General features: G+C 39.4%; 1 protein-coding gene across 1 annotated transcript in view; it reads right to left on the bottom strand.

The window, feature by feature from the left end:
• Positions 1–27556, bottom strand: part of ZNF407 (zinc finger protein 407) — a 322326-nt gene that overhangs the window by 248981 nt on the left and 45789 nt on the right. The gene's annotated exons all lie outside the window — the stretch shown is intronic.

Genomic DNA, 27556 nt, shown 5'->3' with positions numbered 1-27556 from the left:
TTGATCTCCTGTGTGGCAGACGCAGATCCGTATGTACAAGATTCTTTCTATTCACACACAGGTTCTGCAACAGCAGTTTCACGGTGTTCTATTAAACACACACCGAGCCTCTAATCACACTTGCTATCAAAAAAAAGAATACCACAAACACTGGACATAGTTGTTTTTTCTCTTACTTAGGGTACTAAGACTTTATTGCTTCACGGAGGTGTTTTTGTCAGGAAGAAGAAATTAGAATTGCAGAGAAAAAAAATAGATGGTTTGAACTGCCTACCACTGCATGCAAGTCTTCTATAGAAATGAAACACTATCCAATTAATTCTGTACAGCTACAAAATAGGAGGAGGTTGTCCGTAGGCAGACAGGGAACCAAACAGCTTTTAAAAATCTCCAGCGCCACAACTGTAATCTTAATGCATCCTATTTGCAAACAAATCATTGCTAAGGAGATAAAACTTTACTATTGTGAATAAAAGAATAATATTAAAATATAATCAAAGTACTTAGTAAAGAATATATGTCTTGCCCTGGACTACCAATTACTTTGCTGAAAATTTATATATGCAGCATGGAACTTCTTTTTCCAGATTTTTTTTGTTCAACAGTGTTTTAAAGTCATGCCTATTTACAGGACAACAAATAATAAGCTTTCCTTTCCCACAAGTACAAAAAAAAAAAATCAGAGAACAGGCACTCGGCTATCTTTAATCTAACAATCTTTATGAGAATTCCTGTTACAATCAAATTGAGACATTGCAATTGCATTTAAAAAATAAAACAACAAGAAAGCAGAAGTCTGCAGCAAATCTGTTTACACACCAACCACTAACAGTTTAGCACCTGCATAATCCAACAACAATGAAAGGCAGCATGTGTTCCCTTTCTGCTTGGAAGGCAGTATTTAGGAAAATGGTAAGAACCTGAAGCAGTCATTGTGAGGGTACTTACATAAGTAAAGATATGGTAAAATAATCTGGTCTATGTGGGCATACCTTGGTAAACTTGTGAGAGTTAGCAGAGCTCAATACACAGACATGGGATTACCTATGCAGAATGGTTCACAGAGTCAGGGCTTAACATGTGAAGGACTAAAACCTACCTACTATCTCTCCCCCTCTTTCACTGTCAGCTTTCATATGTATTCATTATTTTCAAAGTAAAACTCCTTTTGCATACCTCACAATATACATAAATTTTATTATATACATGACTAGAAGAAAAAAAAATAAATAGTATTATCCTAAGAGAAATTGCTTGGGTTTTTTTCAAATCCTTTCCAACTCCCTTTCACCTTCAAACCAAAGGCAACAATTTTTGACAACTAATGAGCAAATTTGAAATAAAAGACCATTAAAGCTTTTATTCACAAAACAATTTAAAAGCCACCATACTGCAGTTCAATATATGATTAGAAGCAAAATTAAAGCATTTGTTAAAATATATACTTTTGATCATGTAATATAAATACAAAAAATAGCAGATGCTCTTTAACTGTCAAATACAGATTTTTCATATCTGGTACACAATTTACTGTCACAAGCCCTTTGGTGCTACAGAAGTATTAGTACAGCTATTAACTATTTAATTCTTTAGCTGACACTGTGTTTTAGGAAAGGGATTTAAATAATTTACTTCTACATTCTACTGTTTAAATTTTGCTGCTAGGAATTCGTGCAATGAAGTTGTAGAAAAAACACGATGCTTGTTGATAGTGATATAAGACAGGATTATTATAAAAACCAATTATATCTTTTCATTCTCTTTTGCTTAATTAAAGCAAGAAGAATCACAATCTTTCTCAGCAGTAATCATGTGGAAGCTGTATAGCACAGATACAGTAATTAACTTAACCTTATCACTTAACTCTATTGGGTCATTCCAGTGAGGCACAGTATCAGAGCTCAGAATCAATGCAGTAACGCTAACATCTTCGAGCAGTTCAGAGATTGAATAATGCCATCTGTAAACGGACAGTCTTTGTTCCTGCTGAGCTATGCTGGATAAATGTTCCCGCTCATAACTTAAATATGGCAGCTTAACCATTTAATCATTGTACATTAATACATTATCAATATTGTGAACATGTAAGTACAAAATTACTTGTCAAAGTAATCAGATATTACCGATTTCTGTGCATAAATACGCTATGTGTGGGATTTTGTCTTAATTATACATATTTTCACAAAAGAAGATACAGCCTAGATTTTTTTTAAGGGATATTGAAAAGAATTATCACTTCTAAATGTAAATTTATTTTCCCTTCATCTAAAGCAGACTTTTAAAATTAAAAGCAATGTTCTGTATTTGCTTTGTTAAATTAACCAAGTGTGCAAAGTTTAGTGCATTTTAGCTATACAGGGGATACTTGGGCATCTGGGGGATTTTCATAACTGAAGACTTGTGCTGTATCACAACAAATTAAGCATAATTAAACACTCTGTTCAGTGTCTATTGTTAATTGCAGCAGCTAATCTGATGCTTAGTTAGTGTTATGTTCCGAACTATTTCCAAGCACACAGAAGTCTTCAGTTAAGACTGCTTGCTTATAGCCCTAAACTTATTTTTTCCATTCTCGTTTGACAGATTTTAGCTCATTTATTACTTTTGTTAAAAGATCAGAAATTCCCTTGCCAAGGCAGTACTTTGAGGTCCTTCACTTTCACCAAGTCAGACACTAAATCATAGGGGACGATTATCAGCAAATGCTCTCCGACAGGCCCTAAGCCTGCTGAGGTAATGCAGCTGACAAACTTTGATGCGCCATGCCCGTGCACATTATGTTCACGTAGTGTGTACATCTGGGCACCCTTTATGGCGATGCAGCAAACAGCCAATCATTTATTCCACTCTAATTAGCACACATGTAAATCCTCACCAATCAAGCCACTCACAGGGTTACCGTTGTGGCAGCCATACAGCAAGCTGGCAGGACATGGGAAGAAAGTACAAGAAGCAACTATTGGGTTTGATTTGAACCTGCCGTCACGCCACGGCAGGTCCCCCCAGTCCTGACTGTAACCAGCTCTCCCCTTCACAACCCATCACTGAGCTACACGAGAAAAAGGTCATCGGGCAGACTGCCGACCGGCCAAGATGCTTTGATTCTTTACAGGCTTTGGGAGCACACCTGAAGCGACACGCGTCTCCGATAGCTTACAGCACAATAGCTGTCGCGGGCAAAAGTCAGGCGTAGCTTTAAAGCATGCGGCACAGCATGGAGTACACGTTACCTTAAAGAAGTACTGTCCACCTCAATATTTTAGACCCTGTTATGTCGCCAGGAAACTATCTGCCAGGTGTCAACATCCCTTTTCTTCCTTGCAAGCACAGGTACCTCTGCAGTAACTCTTATTTTGAAATAAATAGCAAATGCCTTCAAAAGGACAGATTCAGGCATTCAGAAAAACTACTGACACTGGTTTATATTATGCAACTCCAAATAATACTGTGTGCTTTGAAACACCTAACGCGGTTAGCTCCCATTTCCTAAAATTGAATCAAGTGAGTAACACTCTACAGTGCTATTCATTACTAAATTACAAAACACTCTATTTCAAAATGGTTTTACAATGTGCATGCTTATTGTCAAGGATATGACAGTTAGCTGAATAAAAGTATTCCTCAAAACAGAGAATATGGGTTTTTAGAACAAAAATCTACTTAAATCTTGTACCTTCATGCTTTCAGTGCTTACTGCAAGAAAAAAAGAAGTAAAACTGCATTTAGCAGTAGGATTTAGTTACACTGATTTACATTTTTATTCAATGAACTGGAAGGATGGAAAGACACAGTCACTAAGTGAATCGTCAAACTTTTTATACTTATGTGTATTTGTACTCACCATTTATCTTCATCTGCATCTACGTAAACATGTTTATAAATTGATTTGTTATGGTACACAAATTAATGAAGCAACTAGCTATGAGAAGTCTGGCATCAGTTCCTTTTTCAAGCAACTTTTCAATAAAATATCACTAGAAATAATTATTCTTGTAAGATTATATAGACAACCAGAACAGAGGGACAGAAAGAGAAACTAAACTGTGGTGGTCCTTCTCCAGATAAGCTGGAGGAAAGACAGTAGGATGAGAAAAATCTGCCCAGGAATCAAGTTACAGTCATATTTTTAACAAAGCTTTATAAGCAAAAGAAAATTTGAAGTGAGATTATCTTCCCTACAGTAACAGAAAAACAGGACAATAATGCAGTAAATACCTACCAAAAAGCAAACAAGCAAGCGTATTTATCTTGTGAAATACTCAGCTTTCATGAACAGAAAAATACTGGGGGGAGGGAGAGAGAAATGTCCTCACGTTATGGATGCTTTCCCTGTTGATACTGCCTCTCCAGAGCTAGTCTCCCCTTGCTACAGAGCTACCGCCAAGTAAGGAAGCAGGCTGCAGCTCTCAGCCTGGATACAGGCAGTTAGGTAGGACGGTCCCTCCCAGGTTAGCAAGAAATCGCTGTCTATTTGAGCATAAGGAGAGCCCTTTCGAGGCAAGGGGAAATCACCTTAGGAGGTTTATCAGTCTATTAATCCACTCCTGGGATATCTGTAACTTAGCTACTGAAATTAGAGACTCCTATTCTAAATTTACTTCAAAATCAATAGGAGTGTTTATGTTTGCGTGACCGCTGGACGCTCCTGGCTTTGCCAAGCCTGAGGTCGGGAAGGGCGGCCTGCGCAAGGCAGCTGTGTGCCGGGGGACAGCTGGAGCCCTCCCACCTCCCCACACCCTGTCCTGCCCATCAAGCGCTGTCCTGGGGGACCCCTGACCCACAGGGGACAGGGGGAGACCCAGGGCCGCAGGAAACACAGCCCTCCTTTCCAGACCCCGATCTGACATTGTGCTCTAGGGCGAAAAAGTATCAAACACCAACCAAGCGCTGGTCCTGTAGGGATCACGTCCTCACATCGTGGGCAAGGAAGGTTCCGGAGCTGCGGGGGGGGGGGGGGGTGGGGGCCACCCCCGCGGCCACTCAACCCCCGCCAGCACACACCCCTGCTGCGCCTCCTGCCTTCCTTCACACGATTCCCGTCGGACTTTTAGCACGTGGCCATGGAGGGCAGAGAGATGACTATGAATACCCCCCCATCCCCATAAGCTACCTTTTCCGGATTCTTACCTAAATATAGACCTCTATCGGAAGACTTCCAGTGAAAAAAAATGGCAGAAGACTGTTGGTACCGCAAACCCAAATGCGGAAGGCGACGATGGGTGAGGCCGTGCTCGCAGGCCTGCAGCAGGCCGCATCCTCTCCCCTCGGGCTCCTGCCAGAGGACCCCCGGGTCTCGGTGGAACGACTGCTGGGGGGCCCCAGGCAGGGCTGGGGCATGGCAGGAGGAGCGATGGCCCCAGCTGAGCCCCAGCAGGCAGGGGAGCTCCCAGCTCCAGCCTGGCTGCCCCAAGGCTGGCCGGCACAGCGGAAGCAGCAACCCCATGGACCACGTTCAGATGGAAGGCCACCACCTTGTGCCTAAACTGCCCGTCACGCCGGACTCCAGGAACAGGGTAAGGCAAAGGAAGAGTGAAATAAGGTCCTGTGGTGATCAACAGCTGCGTATCACACTCAGCAAGAAACGTCAGCTGCTGTCTCCTGTCTCAGCTACTGCATAAAGTCACAACAGAGAGGGGTTTGTGCCGCCCAGCACGTCCAAGGGGAAAGGTGGTAACTACGGCACATTCCTCCAAGTAAAGAGCAAAGAGAAAGGCCACAAGCAGACCACCTATACCAGCTCCTTGGCAATTCTGTACAGGTAAGTGAAAAAATACATAATGATCTTCTCTTCTCCTCTCAGATGTGTCCATAGAATTTGTTTGATGCAAAAGAGATTTTTGCCTTTCTTCGTTATCACAGAAAGAATATTGTCCATATACAATGCAATAAAATTTTGAACACAAATGCTTATTAACTGCTCAAAACTCAAGTATCGCCTTTGATCTGTTAATAAAGTAAACAGAGCAATACATTAAGTAAACTGACCTAATACTAAAATTTTTTGTTGTGCCTTTTAATTCTGATACGGTTCTCCTTCTAGATAAACAAACGTTTATGTGCAGTTACATTTTTCTCTCATTATGTGTCATTTAACTGGAAAACTATAACGTCTCAGTGGTTTCGTCACCAAATTTCAATGCAGCTGCTTTACTTCTTCCAGCTATACAGAACATGTTTAAAAGTTTTATGTCAGGAGTTTTTAAGAAGTCTTAACTACAAGAACCACTTGTTTCACTTCATTCCATACTGGTGGATGGTCTTCAGTTCTGTGGCAGCGTAAGAAGAAAACCAAAAAAACAGTAGTTACATCATCATCGTCAGATCCTCCAAATTCGATAGCCACACCAGAAAGGCAGCAATGCCCCTATGCCATCTGCACATCACTTCAACTGCTCGCTGTCAGCAAGCTAGCCAGCGCATAACAATAGTTGGGCCAACATGATCACCCTGCAGCCTTTGAAAACCTGACCTTTTTGTCACATGTAAGTCAGAGAACATTATTCTAGCAGTATGCACTGCTCTAGCGGGGCCACACACTCAAAACAGCGTCCCAGCCACCCTAAGGAAGTAGGGAAGAGATATAAGAAACCATCCAGAATGGCAGACGATCCCGAGAAAATAAAAAAATTAAATTAAATACAGTAGACTTCTGTTTTCTTTAGGGGAAAAAAATCCTCATTGAGGATTAATAAAAATTATGAAGGGAACTGACGCAATCGCTGTAGGTGGCTATCTCAGCTCATCTCAAATGCAGAGGCAAGGAAAGCTCACCATCAGCTATAAAAGGCAAAGGCAATCAGGCAAGAAGGGCAAATATGTAGGAACTCTAATTAATGAACAATAAATGCATAAAATAAACTGCCAAAAGATTAAATCAAAGCAGGCACATTTCATTTACTTTTTTTTTTTAAATGAGACAATGCACGGGTCCACAGCTAATTTTCGGTAACTAATTATGACAACGAATAGCTTTTAATATTTTTTTCTTTCCTGTTTCCTATCGGAAATTGTAAAGCAGCTTGTTAAAGTAACAAAAATATGTATTTTTTGTTCTTTTTTTCTTTAAACATACTTCCATCAGTTTAATGGCATAGAAGACTGATGTGCTGCACAAATTCTTGCCTGCTGAACTCACCTGAACTAACATGTGTTACTAGCAGTCACAGCACTGCAACGACAGTGCCCAAACAAGAGATCTTATCCGCAGTCTATAGGGTGTGCCTGTTTAAATTAAAGGGAAATTCAGTGTTTTATGATGACCAGTAAGTAATAAATTTTTGTGATGGTAATGACATTTTGTGTACTAAAATCAACCTGTCATTTCCACTATACGCCATTTGCTATGCTTCCTGGAATGCACAGTAGTATTTTAGTATTCTAGAGAACAACTGGAGCCCACCTATCCAAAATATTTAAGTAGATAATGGGAATTTTAGATAATATTCGGAATTAACTAAAAAGATCCTAATGTTAATTTATGTTTTAAAATTGTGCAATAGAAAATTTACCTATTTGAAATTATTGATTAGGGGTTTTTTTCAAAAAAGTTTTATCTGTGTGTAATACTTTCTGTAAACTTGAGATTATTTGAGACGAAATGTCTCATATTATAGCAAATTCTTTCACCATACACATACCTCAGATTGTTTTACCTGCCAAAATTTGGACCATGGCTTAGCCAAAGCATTCACTGACACGAGAGAGAAGACAGAGAAAAGCATTTGCAAATAGAGTGAAGTATATGGCAAATGGCCCATGCAGATCACCTAGTACAAAAGAAGACTGATCATTCCGGAGAATGCGAGTAAAGGACTCAGAGATTGCTTTACGTAAAGCTGTGGTAGCTGTTTATAAAGAAAAGCACTTTTCTATTCATCACTGTCAGGATTGTACTCAAGCTAACATCCCCTCCCTGGATCACCATGGCTGGATCTAATTCTTCTGCGTTCACGCTCACTGTGGGATAATGGCTAAAGAGAAGGTGGGTGGTTATCTTTGAGGATCTTAATGCTACCTTTGCTATCAAGCACACAGGCTCCAGTAAGTGACCGAATGCCAGGCAGAACTCTCCTGGTGCCAGGTGTCTTTCTTCAGCAGCTAAATATGAAAATGACAAGGAATGACAGTCAAAGGCTTGACACGCTCATGTACCTTGGACTACAGACTCATCCCTTCCCCCGTAATTTTTTTTTTTTTCCTAAATCTGTCACCTCTACTATTCCTGTTTCCACCATTCATGTGATTTCATCGTCTGTTATGGCCATCTCCTTATATACAGCGCCTGTAGGCATTAATTTTATTTAATGTACTATACGCTTGACACTCCACATGGTGTTAACGAGTTGCCAGCTGCCTGTTGTGATACAAGAAGTAACCGCAAACTCAATGTCGCCTTTACTCCTGCACTGGTTCGGTTTTCTATTGTGACACATAAATGTCAACTGGTATGATCAGAAGTAAACAGTCATGACAGACAGGAAAAAAAGAGCTGACAGTTGAAGGTGATGATATCCATTAGGCTTCTACAGCTGCCACCTCCTGCGGAGACTGCTGAAGGGTTTGAAATGTGGTGCAGAGCTCCTGGCTAACATGGCTCTATGACAAAGAATATGCTTACCTTCAAAATACCTGGCCTACCACCTAACCATCTGGCTTATTACCATTCAGATAAATCCGCTTATACGCACAGAAAGGAGAAAGCCATGATGGAACATCAGAAGTGCATAAAAAGGGCAGAAACATTAGTCAATCAGCCCGATGATTCCCGAGCAGTTGTTAAGGGAGCATGTCATTGCCTTGCTCACTTAACCATGGACATAAAAGGAAAAAGCTTCCCAAAAAGACGGAGTTTAAGATTTCAATTAAATTAAGCTGAATCTTTAGATGTCCATCAAGAGTGGTTAGAAAGATTATATCCAAGTCAATCTTTATTCACGTTTCACTCTTTGTTATAGTAGATAAAATACTTCATTTTGTTGAGGAGAGAACTTTTACCTGATAAATGCAGAAGTGAGAAAAATCACTTAGTTTAAATACCAAGCCGGTTTTCTTACCACAGCTGGCTCCACTGGACTTTTAGTTGTGCAAATCGACCAAAGCCTGTATTTGACATGCGAGAGGATGACTGAGGAAATTTGAGACCTCCCAGTGACTGCAAACCCCCAGCAGACACCAGTGCCTTCGCTCTCTCTCCCCCACACCTCTCCAACACGTTCACAAGGATGTCAGGGCAGAATGCAATCCTCATATGGCACATGTACCTCTAGGCTGCTGCAATTTACGCCAGGGCTAACATAGCTCAACCCAGAAAATTAGAGAGTTGTAACTGCTTCCATGATCTCCTCCTTCCACCCCCCACACCAAGAGCAATATTTTTCCTTATAAGAACCTCAGTTAATTGCCTTTATTATACACAATATACATTCCTTAGATTTCCATCACCAATAGAGCTATTATAAATTTTTTTAGCTGTACTCTTCATGCTTTTATCCTGGTATTGATTTTATTTTTAATGTAAACTTTTAAATTATAGTGCGAAAGAAACAACTAGTTATATAGCTACAAAGGCTAAATTAGCAAGACCAGAGAGAAAAATACAGATAGGTACTGAAGATATTTGATATGAAACATTAAAAGGTAATTTATTTTATGTAATACTAAAATGTAAGAAAATGCAAATGTAAAGGTAGTTCCACCTTCCAGTATACAGCAATAATAAAGTATTAGATTCAAGCTTCATAATTAACTTAATCAGATAGAGTTTTCTCTAATTCCCTAATTCCTTTCCTTCAGCCGTCTAAGCTCTACTCGGCTTGAAGAAAACAATTGTGAAAAACACCAGCAGATACTACCGGAAATATTTCCCTATGCTTGTGTTACAGTAAAGCATATAGTATTTTACAGCATGTCTAGTATTTAGCCATTGTAGTATTTTAGATGTATAGGCACACATCCCTATATTTGCTATGGAAATGTTTTTCTGTGCCTCTGATACATGGACTTAGGGAATACCTCCTTTACACTGCTAAACTAAACACAAAATGTAAAGACGTGCTTAGTCTGGTCTCTGTAAATGTATGCACACAGAAATACTGTATGCAGAATCTCAGCATTTGCAATTAGTTGGAGGCAATTTTAGTAAAAAATAAACCTTTTATACCATGGAATTAGAGCAATAGGTTAAACTGTAATTTTCATCAACGAGTCCATTTTTACTCTATCGATTTGCACAAGGTGATACGATGCACTGATTCGAATCTTACATACAGAAGTGATATTGCATTAATTGAAAAATAATTGGATTCCTCCCAATTCGTAACAGATTCCTCTACATTACCAAAGTTTTAATCTCTGATGAGTTTTGCAAAACTCACAAGCCTAAAAACCACCGATTTATATCTTAATTCAGATATGCCAAATACTTCAAGATGAGGAATTTCAAAATAGCAGACTATGCAGACTGCAATGCAAACATGAAACAAACGTAAAAATGTTAGCATTTTTTTTCCATATATTGTAGCACATTAATTGTTGGTTTTGGTAAGATAGCTTATTAGTTTTGCATAATTTAAGTTTTAATTCATTGTTTAATTTTTAATTGAGTAGTCTCTTTCAAGATGAGCTTTCTGCTCGGGTTTTAGTTAGATGCTAAACATGCTATGCATAAAAGCAATAGCAAGAATGTAATATTTAGTTCATATGATTTCTCTGTGATTTCAGACATAAAAGTAACCAGTTTTTCAGAGTATAAAATAACAGCAATTGTAAAATGTCATATAAATTTTAAATAATTAAAGCCCTCTGAAAATATCTGAAAAACTAGTGGGGTAATCATACAGAGAAGAGCAGCCATATACTTTTTATAGATTTTGCTATGGGTTTTTTGTTTTAGTTGTTTAGTTTTGGTTTGGGGTTGGGATTTTTTTTTTTATGTTGGCTTTTTCCCCCCCCCAACAAATCCTGCAATTTTGCTAGAGCAAGAACACTGGATTTTACAGGGCTAACTCCCTACAGAATATGACAAACTCTATGCAATTCCAAATATGGCTAAGCCCTGAGGAAGGGTTACATATATTTTGGCACATAAAGAGGAAATTTAAGAACAAAAACTATTTAAAACTGCAACAAAATAAAACTTGGCAGGAATTCTAATTATGTATTAAACTAGCCTGAATGCTTATCTACAGGTATTAAAAAAAAAAAAATAAGAGAAAGTCTTGCTTCTTGTGGACTACCTGTGGCTTACTGGAAAATTCACTTAATTACAACACTACAAACTCCATGCATGTGAAATTTTTAAGTGTAACTGATTTTACTTTCTTAATATTTATTGAAGTAAGAAAAAAAAGAAAATCTTGGTTTAAGACCAAATCTGTCAATTCAACTGAATATTGTGACGACTCCTGGAACTTCCAGGCCCACAACATCCTGCCTTCAAGGTGAAGGAAGGTCATCATCAACATACCTGAGACACCTAACAGCAAAAACCAAAACTAATCTACTGCATATGCTTTTTGCACACACAAACATAAATATATAAATATCAGTGCAACCCCAAGCATCATTTTCTTTGCAAATCTCTTCAATGTCCTGAAGAAAAAATGTTGGTTTACATACAGGTTTTTATACCAGAACTACTTCATTTACCACTAAGACCTCTAAATTTAACTCCGAGTAGTTAACATCTGTAGTATCCAGAAAGTGTCCCTAGACAGTAAAGCACCATTCCACTGAGAAAGATACATAAAAATACACGTACACATACATACACTTTTCCTAAATGAAAGGGGAGCAACTGGCTATTCCAGTTCCGGGAGATTCTTTGGCTTCATGGCTGAGGGAAGGTTGAGTAACCCCCACATTTGAAGTCTCGAAACCTTATTTAACAACCACGTGTTTACTTGCTGGATGAGCTGCAGTGAAATTCAACCTCAGAAAAGAAGAATCCCTTGTAGGATCCATCATATAAGCTCCAGTTTCCCCATTTTCCCAGAAGTTAACTTTTGAGGGTGTTCCTGTCAGGAGGGTGAGATGTCCCAGCAGCACCCATTGCTGCTTCTGTTTCAGTGGCACAGTGAAGCGGAGGCCCTGAAAGCTGTGAAGTCAGAAAAATTTCTTCAAGAAAGCTACCGTGAAGTCCCAGAAAATTTGCCAGGTAAGAAGGCAGGAAACAACTCAGAAGTCTGCACTTCCTTAGAATGTTTCATTTTGGGTAAATCCACATTCTCCAAAGAAAATTTTGATAAGTACTTTTTAACAGCTTACTTGTCATTCAGCTAGATTTCTGGAGGAAATGAGGAGTAATGAAACCTTGTTTGGAAATCTCGGTCTAGAAGTTAGCCTCCCTTAGGGCTGGAGTTGCTCTATGTGAACTGGCCATTAGCCTGTTCTTTTAAATCTGACTACAGGGACCAGTTTCTCGATCTGAAAAAAAGCAGTGTCTGGTGGCTGACCCCGAGGTGCACAATAACGGTCTGTCAGGGGAGAGACATACAGATGGGCTACGCACAACTTAACAGCAGAGTACAGTGTGTGTTTGCTCCTGTTCAACAGGAAGCAGCAGGAGGAAGCCCTGTTTTTACACACCTCTGCACTGTTAGAATAGTCTGGTTTTCGACTACAGATAAACATGCACGGCAGAGAAAGAAACTACTGAAATACTGAAGTTTAGATTAATAACACTGATTCTTCTGCTTTTCTGGAAGCTTGTTGTCATTTTGGGTTTTGGTTTGGGGTTTTTTTGTTGTGTTGTGGGGTTTTTTTAAACAAATAGCTAAACTACAAAGACTATGGTTAGCCAAAAAAACTGACTTGAGTCCTGGGAACATTAGTTGTCTCAGTTTGGCTATCTTCCTATTTAATCCAAGTGTTTCAAAGAAATTCAGAAGGGCTAATGAAGCTGTCTATATTATTTTAAAACATGTTTTTGCATGAGGGGTGCGATAAAGTCTGTGGCAATCCTAATGGAAACCCCAAACCCCATCTTTAAAGCAACAGCTGAAAATACCTAGTAGGAGCAATGGAAGACTCAGGTTGAGACCTAGTGGTTGTCACTTCTCATCTCTGATTAAACATTCTGACAGGAAGATCTGGATAGATCAGCATTCACCACAGGAAACGGTCACTTATTAAGGGGGTTACAACAGCTATCTTTTCTAGAGACAAAAATATGAATTGTAGTATCGATGAACTCTCCAGTGGATCCCCATCATCAGGGTACTAGCACTGCGAAAAGAAAGAAACTTACTCAGCAGTTCAACACAGAATAAAAGGTTTTCTCTCCTTAAAGTGCAGCAACAAAACACATCTTCTCTACACATTGAAAATCTGAATAATTTGGTCACTCGGCCTGCATTAGTAACCTATTTGGCTGTCATATTTATATAAACAAACAATTATTTTTAATAATCATTCATGCTGCTTGACTTACTAATCTTATCAGATAACAGTCCAGCAACATAAGAGAGCCATGACAAAAATTTATCACCTAGCCTTCAGCTCTATATATAAGTATTGGAGAGAACAAAGATAAAAGAGAGATATTTCCAAATTCACACACACCTTCCTGATACTGAAAGCCAGGCAGGAAAGGACTGAAGCGATTCCCATTTCCCCACCCACAGACACCAGTGGCGGCAGCCTCTGTCACTAGAAGATGCATCAGAGGGCTATATAGAATCACTAAGGTTGGAAAAGACCTGTAAGATCATCAAGCCCAACCATCAACCAACACCACCATGCCCATTAAACCATGTCCCACAATGCCTCGTCCACACGTTCCTTGAACACCTCCAGTGAGGGTGACTCCACCACTTCCCTGGGCAATCTATTCCAGTGTTTCACCACTCCTTCAGTAAAGAAATTTTTCCTAATATCCAGTCTGAACATCCCCTGGCTCAACTTGAGGCCATTTCCTCTTGTCCTATCACTCGTCACTTGGGAGAAGAGACCAACACCCACCTCTCTGCAACCCCCTTTCAGGTAACTGCAGAGAGCGATGAGGTCTCCCCTCAGTCTCCTCTTCTCCAGACTGAACAACCCCAGTTCCCTCAGCCACTCCTCATAAGACTTGTGCTCCAGACCCCTCACCAGCTTTGTCACCCTTCTCTGGACACACTCCAGCACCTCAATGTCCTTCTTGTAGTGAGGGGCCCAAAACTGAACACAGGATTCGAGGTGCGGCCTCACCAGTGCCGAGTACAGGGGCACGATCACCTCCCTGCTCCTGCTGGCCACACCATTTCTGATACAGGCCAGGATGCCGTTGGCCTTCTTGGCCACCTGGGCACACTACCAGCTCATATTCAGCCGGCTGTCGATCAACACCCCCAGGTCCTTTTCTGCAGGGCAGCTTTCCAGCCACTCGTCCCCAAGCCTGTAGCGTTGCATGGGGTTGTTGTGGCCGAAGTGTAGAACCCGGCACTTGGCCTTATTGAACTTCATCCAATTGGCCTCTGCCCATCGATCCAGCCTGTCCAAATCCCTCTGCAGAGCCTTCCTACCCTCAAGCAGATCAACACTCCCGCCCAACTTGGTGTCGTCTGCAAACTTGCTGAGGGTGCACTTGATCCCCTCATCCAGATCATCAACAAATATATTAAACAAGACTGGTCGCAAAGCTCAGCCCTGGGGGACACTGCTTGTGACCGGCCGCCAACTGGATTTCACTCCATTCACCATGACTCTCTCGGCTCGGCCATCCAGCCATTGCTGGATCAGGCTGGTCATCGCTGATCCTGGATCATCGCTGCAGATCAATATTCGCGATAAGGAGCCACTAAGACGAGGAAGGTGATACACTTGTGGGAGAAACTGTTATCTTCCATTATTCATTACTGAACATTCATTTTGAGCCAAAGTTATGGTAATTTTGAGTAACAGCACTACTGATTCTTCAGCCTGCATTAGTCTGTCTAAGCTAAATACGTAGCTATAACACAAATGTCATGTTTAAACCTGGCACTCTGGTTTGCCTGAATGTGCTGATAACCCAGAAAACATGATAAGGATGTAAGAGCTGGCAAACCAAGGCAAATGGAAACCGTAATTCTACAAACAGTGGTGTTAACAAATTCTCTCTTCCCATCATTTTATGCCTCATGAGTTATTCAATCCCCAGCTGAAGTTTCCATTGCACAGAGCATTACCTCTGCTGTGAGGGCTGGCAAACGCAACCAACACAGACAGACACACACACACACTCTGGAGCCAGGTCTTTCCCCCCCCCGCCTCCCCAGACACCTATCTCCACAAAACTTTCAGGAACAGAGGCCGTAACCTGAAGTACTATAATAAGGTGTAAATCATGCCTCAAAGACAGATCGATCAAAGTGGGGGAAGGTAGTAGACTGTTCATCTCTCAAGGATTTAAGACATTACCTTCAAATGAAAAAAATAAGCATTTTAGAATTTCGTTTTCCTTTCACCTAAGGCCCTAGCAAACAGTATAAATTTTGAGCAACCATATCTATTTTTCAGTGGCTAAACTGGCAAATGTTTCTGGGCATTACCATATTTCACAAACCAGGAGGGGTTTTCTCTTGTAGTTTTGGGCCCAGTGAGATTCAGAAAGTACAAAAGGGCAAATAAGATGCTGTACATTTTATACCCAGTAAACTCTGATCTGCGATTGATTTATACAGTGTGCTAAGTCTTTATTTCTTTTCCTTTAGCTTGGCAACATAATTTCACTTTGATGGTCAGCCTTTCAATTAATCAAAGCAGACACAGCATTTGCAGCTTCTTTTGAAGTCAGAAAGAATTGTGTGCTCAGGACCTCTTAAAATGAGACCACTTATTTAGGTACTTAAAGATGGCTGTCAACACCTAACTCCAGTCTTCTAAGTTTGAAATTGCTGACTTTAGTAATTTGCCCAAGGAAAGTGAACCTGGGGCACAGAGAGACGACACAAGATCTTACCTCTCATGACCAAAAAGTCCTTGGCTCTTAGTTATATATGCAGACAAATCTCATTCTTGACTGGTTTGCCAGTACCAAAACACATTCAAGTACGTAGCAGTAGACCACTTCTAATACGCTGGTTTGGTCAGAACAGTTTTCTAGGAGGATCTTATGTCCAACTGCAATTACGCGATAATGGAATCCAGACATGGATTTACAGAAATCAGAAGAACGCAGCAAACTCATACGGAATTTTTCTGTGTCTGACTGCTCAGAAGAATTGCATCCAGGTCTGCTGAGCACTGGCTGTACCGTGCTTAATTTCAACACCCAGCAGTAGACAGCCTGATACAGGAAGCACTTGCTGACATTGCAGGCCAGCACACAAGCAAGCAGCACTCCTCCTTTGTGGCAGAAAGTGTTACGCATTCACAAGAACTCCTCTCATAAACTAAGAACTGCTAGAGCATTAATAAAGACCAGAAAAAAAGAATTAGCTGCTGGGTGGAGCTGATACATTTTCCAGTACAATGTCTTTCTTCCTTATGTGTCAAACAGCTTGTCTGTACTGACATGCAAGTATAGCTAGCGCAGGTGACGGGAGATGATGTGCAACATGAAGGAAACCACAGAAGTTCACATCAGGGCCTGAAGCGGGCTGGTACCCTAGTCATTAGGCCATAGCAAAGCCCAGAGTACCAGATTACAGCTGTGGCTGCTATCTGCCCTTGTTAAATCAGAGCTAGCAGAAGCATGCCCGAACAAATGCTTTGCTTTGCTCTACAGACCTTTTATGAGACGTACATGAACTACAAAGGTCCAGGGAGGAGTCATGGTGCTAGGAACAGTGAAACAGATTTTATTTTGTAATTTGTAAGAGATCACAAAAAAACTGTAAGCACTTTTCCCTTGTTTTTAGAAAATGTATTTTGCTCCTTCACTTGTAACACATAATACATTACATCAAAGCATACCACATAAAATACTTGCTTTGTAAAGTTTTTATTGTGTACTGATTTCAAATACTCCTTTCTCCATTAGAGACAAATGGAGATCAATATAAGCTCAGTATTTAGTTACCTGCAAGCATACATTGCCATCCATCTAATACTAGTCTACCTTTCTCCTTCAGTAAAGTATTTTGCACCTAATACATATTATCACACATCCCTCCACCACAATATTTTTGAATACAGCTACCAAATAAATCCATTGGTGGACCAGATTCTTGGACCTACGGTCCTTAACACAAATGATACAAAACAGAAATCCCTCAGCAACTTTTAAAATGGGGAGGTAAGGAAGCAACTCAGGAAATATAGAAATGGCAGCACCTACCCACCCCAGAATAAAATCTAGATGATGCTGTGCTTCACTATCACAAGTAGAGATATTATCATAGAATCATAGAATTGTTTAGGTTGAAAAAGACCTTTAAGATCGTCAAGTCCAACCATAAACCTAACACTGCCAAGTCCACCACTAAACCATGTCCTTAAGTGCCTCATCCACACGTCTTTTAAATACCTCCAGAGATGGGAACTCAACCACTTCCCTGGGCAGCCTGTTCCAGTGCTTGACAACCCTTTTAGTGAAGAAATTTTTCCTAATACCCATTCTAAACCTCCCCTGGCACAACTTGAGGCCATTTCCTCTTGTCCTATCACTCGTCACTTGGGAGAAGAGACCAACACCCACCTCTCTGCAACCCCCTTTCAGGTAGTTGTAGAGAGCGATAAGGTCTCCCCTCAGCCTCCTCTTCTCCAGGCTAAACAACCCCAGTTCCCTCAGCCGCTCCTCATAAGACTTGTGCTCCAGACCCCTCACCAGCTTCGTCGCCCTTCTCTGGACACGCTCCAGCACCTCAATGTCCTTCTTGTAGTGAGGGGCCCAAAACTGAACACGGCTTCACCAGTGCCGAGTACAAGGGGACAAACACTTCCCTGGTCCTGCTAGCCACAGTGTTTCTGATACAGGCCAGGATGCCATTGGCCTTCTTGGCCACCTGGGCACACTGCTGGCTCATGTTCAGCCGGCTGTCAATCAACACCTCCAGGTCCTTTTCTGCCAGGCAGCTTTCCAGCGACGAAAGCTTTTATATGTGTAAAATGTAATACTGTTATATTCGAGTATTTTCAAAACGCACCGATATCTAGTTTTTCCTCTAGACTTCATATTTTGAGGTTTGGGTTTGGTTTTGGTTTTTTTTTTAAAGTTTGGATCACATGAGTAAGAACACAGGATGTACTAAGACATTACATTTCATACATGTTGAATTCTGTTTAAAATATTCAGTTCATCTCCCTCTCAAGTCTCAACTTTTGCAACAGCAAACATACAGTAAGTCTTCACCATAAACTAGGATTTACAGGTTACTACTGGTTAACAGATGAGGTTCAAAAAAATTTGTAATTACACTACTCACTGCACTAGCAAACAGGCAAAATGTAAAATAAGAACCTGTAAGAGAAGTGATCCATCAACTATGACATTTAAAAGAAAGAGGTGTCAACCAGTCCATGTTATAAAATTCTTAAAATTAAGAAATTGCACTTTTTAAAACAAAAATTCTTTAAATGCAGCTAGTAGTAAATTGAAGAATCTGTTCAATTTAACATAGTAGCCTACGACAGCAGTTAGTCTACCACCCAAAACTATATCAGGGCAAAGAAATGACAATGTTTAGTATATCATTCTGGAAGGAAGAGAAACAAAATACATTTTCCCATCCCAAATTTGCTTGGAAAACCTTTATGCTACTTCAGAAAAACACTTATATGCCTAAATAATCTGTAAATCCTCATCACAAACCCTTAACACTAAAAAAATATATAATTTTTAAGGAAGAAAAATGCTTTGAAGACAACTGAACTTATAGGAATACTGCAAACAAGTGTGTCCCTTAACTGTATTCCATACACTTTCCTATGAAAAGACAATCTTAAATAATTCGGCGTCCTTAATTGTGTTGCATCCAGCCTAAGTAATGGTGTCTAGATTGAGTATCAGAGCTGTCCTTTACTGCTCACTTGCACAGATTAAGAAGATGGTCAAAACACATTACACCTCTCAGTCTTCACACATGACTTTCTTTCCTACAAAAAGGAGGTACAAAGCGGAATCAGAAATCTCTGAACCTTAATATGGAATCAAAAGCAAAGGTTGACCGGGATCACAAGGTGTCCCTCAGCTCACCAAATTAAATGTAGCTCGTGGTAGACTATTCCACTTCCTTCCTATGAATTGCTGCACTTATCTGTTGTGTTTTACTAGGTGCTCTGGAAACAACACAAAGAGCAGAAACAACATTATGCAAAAACATGAGGTAGAAAATAATATAGCATAAAAGCAAAAGATCTGCTCCAATCAAACACAGCTCACCTTCTCTTCTCCCTGCAGTCAGGGAGAACGTCTTACTCAGCACCTCTCACTATTGGGCCAACAGAAAGAAAAGGTCAAACAGCTGTGGCAAATGCAGGGCAGCCAAAATTAAGAGTATCCTTAAAAACATTAATGTGGAACAGGTGAGTGCTGCCATGGACATTGTTACTTAGATGCAAACAACCTGTGGAAATATTTGCATAACCTATTCAGTTCTGTGAACTGGGTTATGATTTGTATCATATGTGAGCGAATAACTCACAAATAGAGATTTATAAACAAACTGCTTACTAGAAATCACCTACTCAAGTCTGAGAGGTACATTTAACCAGGAACAGACCAGCAGTTCCTTTCACCAAGCATCTGTGCCTCCAGCTTTGACATTTGTGCAGTCTAATGGAATTCCTGAACATGCATAACTTGTGGCGAATCAATCTGGCTATGACACAGGAAAATAAACTATTTACACAAACAGTTTTATGTGCATTGCAACTAACCACTCAGTTTGCCATTACTTGGATGTCCTAAGTATAGTAAATGCACTGCTATCTTTGCTTACTCTTTGCTTTTAAACAAAAAACCCCTTAAGAGGGGTAATACTAAAAACTGTATTAAACATAGGAAAGTGAAGAAATCCAAAGATACTTTTTCACATCATGCATAAGCCAAGGCACATTACTTATATACACATGCAGATTATATGAAGACAAATTCTACATCACATAAAAATTAACATGTATTTTAAAAAGTAAAAGGTTAAAAGAACCATCTAGAGCCCGCTTTGTTGATACGTGGGGTGCTTTCTATGTTTTTCAAATTTGCTGCCAACAACTTCATCTTTTTAACAATATTTACTATTTCTAACCCATTTCACTGTTTGCTATGCCTTTCCACCACCTCCCTACTCCCAATGAAGGCACCTCCTTGGCAGCATACTGCTTGCCTTCAGGGAGCTGACCCACTGCTTTGGAAGGCTGAAATCACACAGCATGCGATGGGTATCCTGCAGGAACTCTCTGTGCCTGTTGATTTTTACTTCTCTTGTGTTCTTTCCTGCTGTCTCTCCTCTTAATACCATTCCCCTGCTCCAAAAGTAACAATCCTCTTTTCCTCTCAATTCTTCTAATAAGTCTAATCAAGTAAACTCCAAGGCAACTGATCTCTACTTCTGTCAAGCTTGAAGGCTGCAAATTTTACTTCAAACCTGAGGAAGAGGTAGAAGTGCCCAAAGCTTATGAGCCTTTTCCATCTGTTTCAGCTAGTCAATTACAAGGCATTATTTCTCCTTACAAACCTAGTCTTTGAAGTTTCCACACCGTATTGCCCACCAAAAATCGTACTCCGGTTTCTTCCCTGCTCCACAGCAGCCGCATACCAAGAAGTGCTGAGAGAAGCTCCATTGCGAAGAGGTATCTAATTATTTGGGTTAAACATTCCCAGGCATGTAACAAAGTGGTGGAAAAGAAGAAGAACCTAAATGGAATTCAAATTTATCTTACAAACCACAGCCCTCTGTATAAAGAAAATTGCATGCCAGGAGTCAAAAGAGTTAGGATGCAAGTTCCCCTTGTATCAATACTCAGAGGCAATCACTCACCTTTTTATGGAGAGCAATGACCTTTTTTGATACAATGGTGATCCAACTTAGAAGAGTAAATGGAAAAAAGTATGAAAAAAAAGACTTTTTATTATTCCTTGCAATCAAAATGTAAAAATTTAAATAATCTAAAAAAGCACCTCTTTCTTTATTAAAGAGTTGATGAAAGTGTGGGTCAGTCCTATTATCCTTTTAAATTAATAAAAAATTCCTGATCTTTTAAAATTCAGAAGAATAATGTATATTTAAAATATTCTGTAATTACTGCAAAAGTATTAATTAACAGTTCATGGATGCATAAGTAGTGAGATGAAGGAATAAGCCATCTACTCACTATAAATATAAGCTTAAAAAAATCATTTTATAGCATTTTTGTAGCTGTATGATGTTAGGCAGGTCATAACACTAGTACTTTCCTCTGAAAACCTAATAATTATTAACCTTTTTAATTTTTAAGCTGAATATTGACTTTGCAATAAATTGGAGTAAGTTGAATCTTACAGTCAATTCCAAACATGAAAGAGTTTCTCTTCCAGCCACACTGACCATTAGCACTAATTTACAGATATTTTCTTAGGCTTGACTCAAAGAGAAGTCTGAATTATCCTACTGCAAACGATTTTAAGTAACAGCACAATAATTCATATATAAAGCACAGAATTACAGATACATAAAATCACGATTTTCTCTACCAAACTATAAAAGGATATTAGAAGTTATTCCAAATTGCATGGGAGAACATTAAAATACACAACACAATCTTCCTTCCACAGTAAGACCCACAGGTAGAGAGGAAAAGTATGGGATGCAATTCTGTTAAATTCAGCCCTTCAGAAAATGTGTTGGGTTTGCTTCTATACTTTAAAACTGCTTTTGTTAAATGTTTTTTGTTACATTTTCAAAAAAATAAGCTTTCTAGTTAGATTTTACCACTACTAGTTTTGTATGCCATCCTTCAACTCCCAGAAATGTCCCTCTTCTCACCATAGGAGTCTGAATCACGGTGTAGTTAAGAAACTCCCCGTTCCCTGAGCACAGGGGAGGCTGGCTGATCAGGCAGGGATTTCCCGCTCCTCCAGCCCATTCCCTCTTCTCTCCTTCACAGTACTGAGCTGAGACAAATGGTTAGGCTGCACCAGCACCACGCGAAGGATTGCATTTTCTCATCTGGGAACCCAGAGGGAGGAAAAGAGAGAGAGGTGGAGGGAGAGATGTGTTTCCCGCGTAGCATGTGCTGGAGAAATCGGTCAACAGACAGGAGAGGGTGGAAGGTCCAGTGGTCCATGAGAAAAGCACTCATGGCACGTGGGCTGTGGGGACCTGAGCTGGGAGGGAAGAATTCACATTGGCGGTGCGGGAAACCAGCTAGGCAGCTAGTGGGGTAAGAGATGCTCTCCCATGAGCTGGAGCACGAGTCGAGCACAGGGGCTGAAAAGGCCAGAGTCAACATGGTTGGAATTTGCAGCATCAGGATTTTGTGGGGACAACAGAGTGTGGACCGATACATTCACCCACAGGTTGGTAAATGAGCTAGAGAAAAGCTGTTAAGAAAAGGGATGTGCATGCACATGTAGGTATAGGAAGCAAAGTATGCCAAAAACAGGGATATTATAACAATAATAATATAGGAATCTGTCTAAAAATTACAATTCAGAACTTCTCTACTTCATACCAACTTCTCCATGGACACAGAGATGTCCCAACAGTGCAGAATGCTCCTTCCAATACCTCTTTAGCAATAGAGAAAAAGAGAATTAATCTTGCAGACAGTCATGGCCTTTTTGTGTAACCACACTCCAGCACAGCATCCACATCATGACCAGAATCTGGGCACAAATTCACATCCCCAGTGCTGTATCAGATTTCCTTTTACTGTATTGGGAAACTCATGCCACTACAGTTCCATACATAGGAAACTACGAGTATCAGGTAATATATTTATGAGGTTGATATTAACTTCCAACTTCAGAAACAATATTGCATTATTTCCTATGTTTTTTAGATGTATGTATAAAGATCGAAACCTCTTCCAAACAAACCCTGAAGCACTGTCAAGAAAATTTCAGGATATCCTTTTTACATGGACAGCAAAGACGGCATGATCCAAAAGAACATTTGTGTCACATAGTGTCAGATGTCTGTTTAACTAACTGATGGGATAGTTGTTTGATGTTCTCTGGTATGATGAAAGAAAAAAATAAAGAAAAAAGGGGATAAAAAAAAAAGAACAAACAACCCCAAACAAACCTAAATAACTTCCCATGTATTTCCTTCCTCAGAATTTTTCTAATTATAAGGATAAAATCCTGTTATGGATATTCACCACAAGCCTAAAAATAAACCATTACATAGATTTAGTAAATTTGCTGGCTGACGGTTTAATTTCTAATAAACTGTCAGGACTCAAGCATCTAGGGGACTGCCTTCATCAGGAAATAACTCAAAACAGAAAAGAGTAAACTCATTAAATTAAAGTCTGCAATGGAGGCATTGCTGAAGAAGCAACAACCTGCTGGAATCCCTCAACCCACCAAGCTCCCACACATTATCTGAAAACCTTTCTAGTCTCTAAGTAACCAACTTCGCATTCTGATTACATGCCATCCAATTTCTACTACTCTAGACCTCAGTGTAATGCAATTCTTGTGACATTCCAACCCTCCAACATACCAACAATGTCTCCCAGTGCTATGCCATCAGCAGGTTTTCATAACTATGATTTCGTTTTGTGTGTGTGCAGCAAGGTCAATAATGAAAACATTTAATAAGATCTATCCTAGCACAACCTTCAGAGTAATTGCCTGCGAGACCTCTCATTACTTTTTTTAATACCCTTTGCCAAATCCGAGAGCCTGATTTTTATCAGTTCTCACTAGAACCTTACACTTCTTGTTCACTAAAAAGAGACAACTTTTCCTGCTGATCAATTTTTTTCCCCATTTTTTAGGCTGTCTGTTCACACCTAACCTTCTTTTTAAGGTGGTTACTCATCCTCTGAGGTCTACAGCTCTTTCCTTCTAAGGTATTTAATCTCATGAGCCAGATGCTTAGGCTGTGCTCTGCAGGCCCTTGTTAACCTTCAAAAAGAACACACACTTCTTCACATGAAGATTTATTTTCCACAGCAGCCATTGGCAAGAAGCCAAACAAAAAAGATCTAGAAAAAGTCTTATAGTCATAACAGCTCTAAAATAATTTTAAGAATAGTGTTAATCTTGGGAAAATATGGTATCCTGTTCTTTCAAAAAGAAAAAAAAAGGAAAAAAAAGAACTCTGCATAATAAAACCATCTCATAAGAAAATTAATGTATCCTATCATCAAGAGATCCAATTCTTCAATGGGCTATTCAAATTTAAAAATAATAAAAATGTAGATGTGTACTTGGCTTCTGGTTCCATTTAAATCTGAAATATACTGTTCTGGGAGATTTGTTTGATACACAAAAGGTCCGATCACACAAACCAAACTCAATGAATGATGAACTGGCTGCATAGTGCCAGACAGTCAATGAATGATGCAAGTGGCTGCATAACGCCAATATAAGATGTCCAACTTTCTGTTAGCTCTAGCAGATTCCACCTGCTTCCCCTGTAAGAACCTGTGGTTATTTTTAAGTGGTATTTTTAACCAGTTGAGGAGTTGGATTTTAAAAAAATTCATCACACTGAACTTGGATAGATTCCAACAGAGAGAAAGGCAGAGGCTCTTATAAGATTAGCTCTCAGTAACTACTAGAAAGTATACCTCTGGCATTGCACTAGTGTTAAGAGAGAATACCGGCTTGCCTCGAGTCTTATAATCCTAACTACTGGGTGGGAACACAGAAAGTTGGTTTCTATTCTTAGCTCCACTACTGGCTTGCTCAACGTCCATGGCCAAACCTCTTCACTTTTCCACACCTCAATTTTCATTGGGATATAGAAATACTTTCTTAGATTAACAACTGATGAAAATTAGTATGTAAGTATTATATTATTAGTCTATCCACTAGCCGGATGCTCCTTTCTGTGTTTATACTCATCTCTTCTACAAGTCTCCTGCCTTCACATTAGACATGAGTGCTAGACGCAGGTAACTATATAGATAACTGACCCTTCCCATACGTCCTGTACAGACTGGCCCTTACCACAGCTGATAAATATTAAAAAGACCCACAATTACTTTAAATATGCTTACAAAAAGCTTAACTCGAGCAGTTATGTGCCTTGACCTAAGTGATTGTCCCAAATTAAGAAGAAAATGCCAAGGCTTACTTTCCACCATCGTCTTTCATCATATGTAATTGTCCTTATATCCTCCTGCATGCAAACTAATTGTGTACCCACTCTTCTCCCTGCTCCCCACCTCACAGTTAGTGCTGAAAAAGGTTTCTCCATACTCAGAACGCAGTTTTAACCTCAAGCCTGAAGGTGGCAATTAGCTGGCCTGCCTGTGGGCTGCCAGTCCCATGCTGGGGGATCCCGCCTGCTACTTTAGCTCATACTCAGTTTCTGCCTAGCCATAAACGCCTGAACCCTCTGCTGACTCTAGATGTTACCTCCCTTGCCAGGGCATTAGGGTTTTGGAAGATCTGTCTTGGCTGCTTGCTGAACTGGACACAATATGATCTTGCACTAGTTATTCTACCAACTCAGCTCTGTTAAAAAAGATAAACAAAAAGGTAAATAGGCAGCATATTCTTTGCAGCATTTTTTTTTTTAATGAGTTAGTTTAGAGATTCGAAGTAGTTGGTTTTAAACAACAGGGTCCTCACAAGTCTATAGAAAAAATATCTAGAACTACAACGTACATCAGGTTTTTCCAGCTTGTGCTTAAACATATGAAGACTAAAGCACAGAAGAGCATTGTGCTTTTTGTTAAAACAGTATGAAATAACTACAAAGACCAGAAAACAAACAAACAAATAAATAAATAAAATGTAGGCACGTGTTTAATAAATTCAAGTAGTCCAAAATGATTCTACATACTTCTTTGTATGGGCTTAAAGAAATCAAAATTAAGTTGTGAACCATATAGAATAAAGGATCTCAGAAAATATTTTAGCACTAACCACCATAGCTGAATGACTTCCCCTACCCAAATATCAAAGGAAAATAGCTGTCAAAAGTGTAAATTAAATCACTTTTAAATTGAACAGAAAATTATTTCCTATTTTCCACAGGTTATGATTTGGAGTGATCTTAAACCTCTGGAAAAGAATTTCCCAATTTTCAAAAATTCTGAAGCCCAATTACAAGTAATTATAGCTTTTCATTTTCAACATGATGAAATAATTTGATTCTTTTTACAAGAGGTCTGGTTTAGCTCAAAATAGACAAGTGCTTCTGCAAAGAGTTAGTACACAAAGACAATAAAGATCATTCTCAAAAGAAAATCAGGGATACATGTTGGCTATAAATCATAAATGGAGCATTCAGGCAAAAATAGTTTGTGTGTTCTACAAATGCCATTTATTTCCATTGCACATGAGTGAGATAAAGTAAACAGAGCACTGACAGTTTGGGCTTTCAAATACAAAATGGGTAAGATTTGAAAGAAGAAAAAGAAAACGTATGGCATAATCACTACTGTTAGATCTAGTTTTAAAGTATAATTTGGAGAAATAGAGTGCATGAATACAAGCTTTTCTATATTCTAATTACAGAAGAAAAGCAAACTAGGACCATATAGCATTACATTACAACTAAATATTATTTTAAATATCTTGTTCCCAGGTCCACTTGCTTCCTCTCCCCCCAAGAATTACCATTTTTTCTTATTCTCTGGGAAAAGAAACTGTAATCAATAAATTAGAGATAAATAAATTTCAGTAAAGCTCCTAAAACCTTTCACACGAAATCTAAAGCTCAACCAGCAGCACAGTTCACTACCATAAGGTGCAATGCACTTTGCAAAAGGTCTGTTGTAAGTGAAAAAACTCCTAAAATAACCAACACATTTGAACAGAATTATACCCACACTAACTTGTATTTGAAGCTAGATTTTGGGTACATGCAAGACCACCTAGTAAATACTAAGTGCTGTAGTAAACCTCTGCACTTTTAGTTTTTTAAGGACAGAGGTTTGCATGACACCTCCAAGTTATAATCAAGCTTGATATAACACACGTATCCAGAAGCAAGAGGAAAAGTTTAAATGTACTGTACCAAGTATCATTTAAATGCATTTATCAGAGAGAAGCAAACCGTAGCCGCCAAAGCAGAGAAGTATAGTCTAATCTGGAGACAGAAAAATCTTAACACAACAGTTCCCAAACTCCAATCCAAGATCAGGGAAGCAGCTTGCCAGCGAGGCTCTGATATCCAGCGTTCCTACCTTCCCCTGGTTTGTTTGAAGTTTATCGATTCACACTGTTACCCTTCAAAAAAATGGAACTTTACATGCGTGCAAGATACAGGGCACACTATTGTCACAACTTAAGCAGAAACTGATACAAAAAATACTAACAATGACTGTATTTAAAAAAAAGTAATAAAGCCCTATGGCATTTTTGTAACATTAAAAGTAGCAATAGTATTATTAGGTTTAATTCTTTTCCATAATAAAATATATGTTCTTTTTTGCCTAATGCTACAAATTGGTTAACAGTGTGTACTGTGTTATAAAGTGACTAACATATAATCAAAAACTATTTCTGCAATGTATCAAAGCACCTGGTTACTATTAAGTTTTCACA

The sequence above is a fragment of the Gavia stellata genome, chromosome 3, assembly GCF_030936135.1.
Source record: "Gavia stellata isolate bGavSte3 chromosome 3, bGavSte3.hap2, whole genome shotgun sequence".
Classification (NCBI taxonomy): Eukaryota; Metazoa; Chordata; class Aves; order Gaviiformes; family Gaviidae; genus Gavia; species Gavia stellata.
Note: the sequence above shows the minus strand (reverse complement) of the source record. Positions and strands in the feature narration are given on the sequence as shown.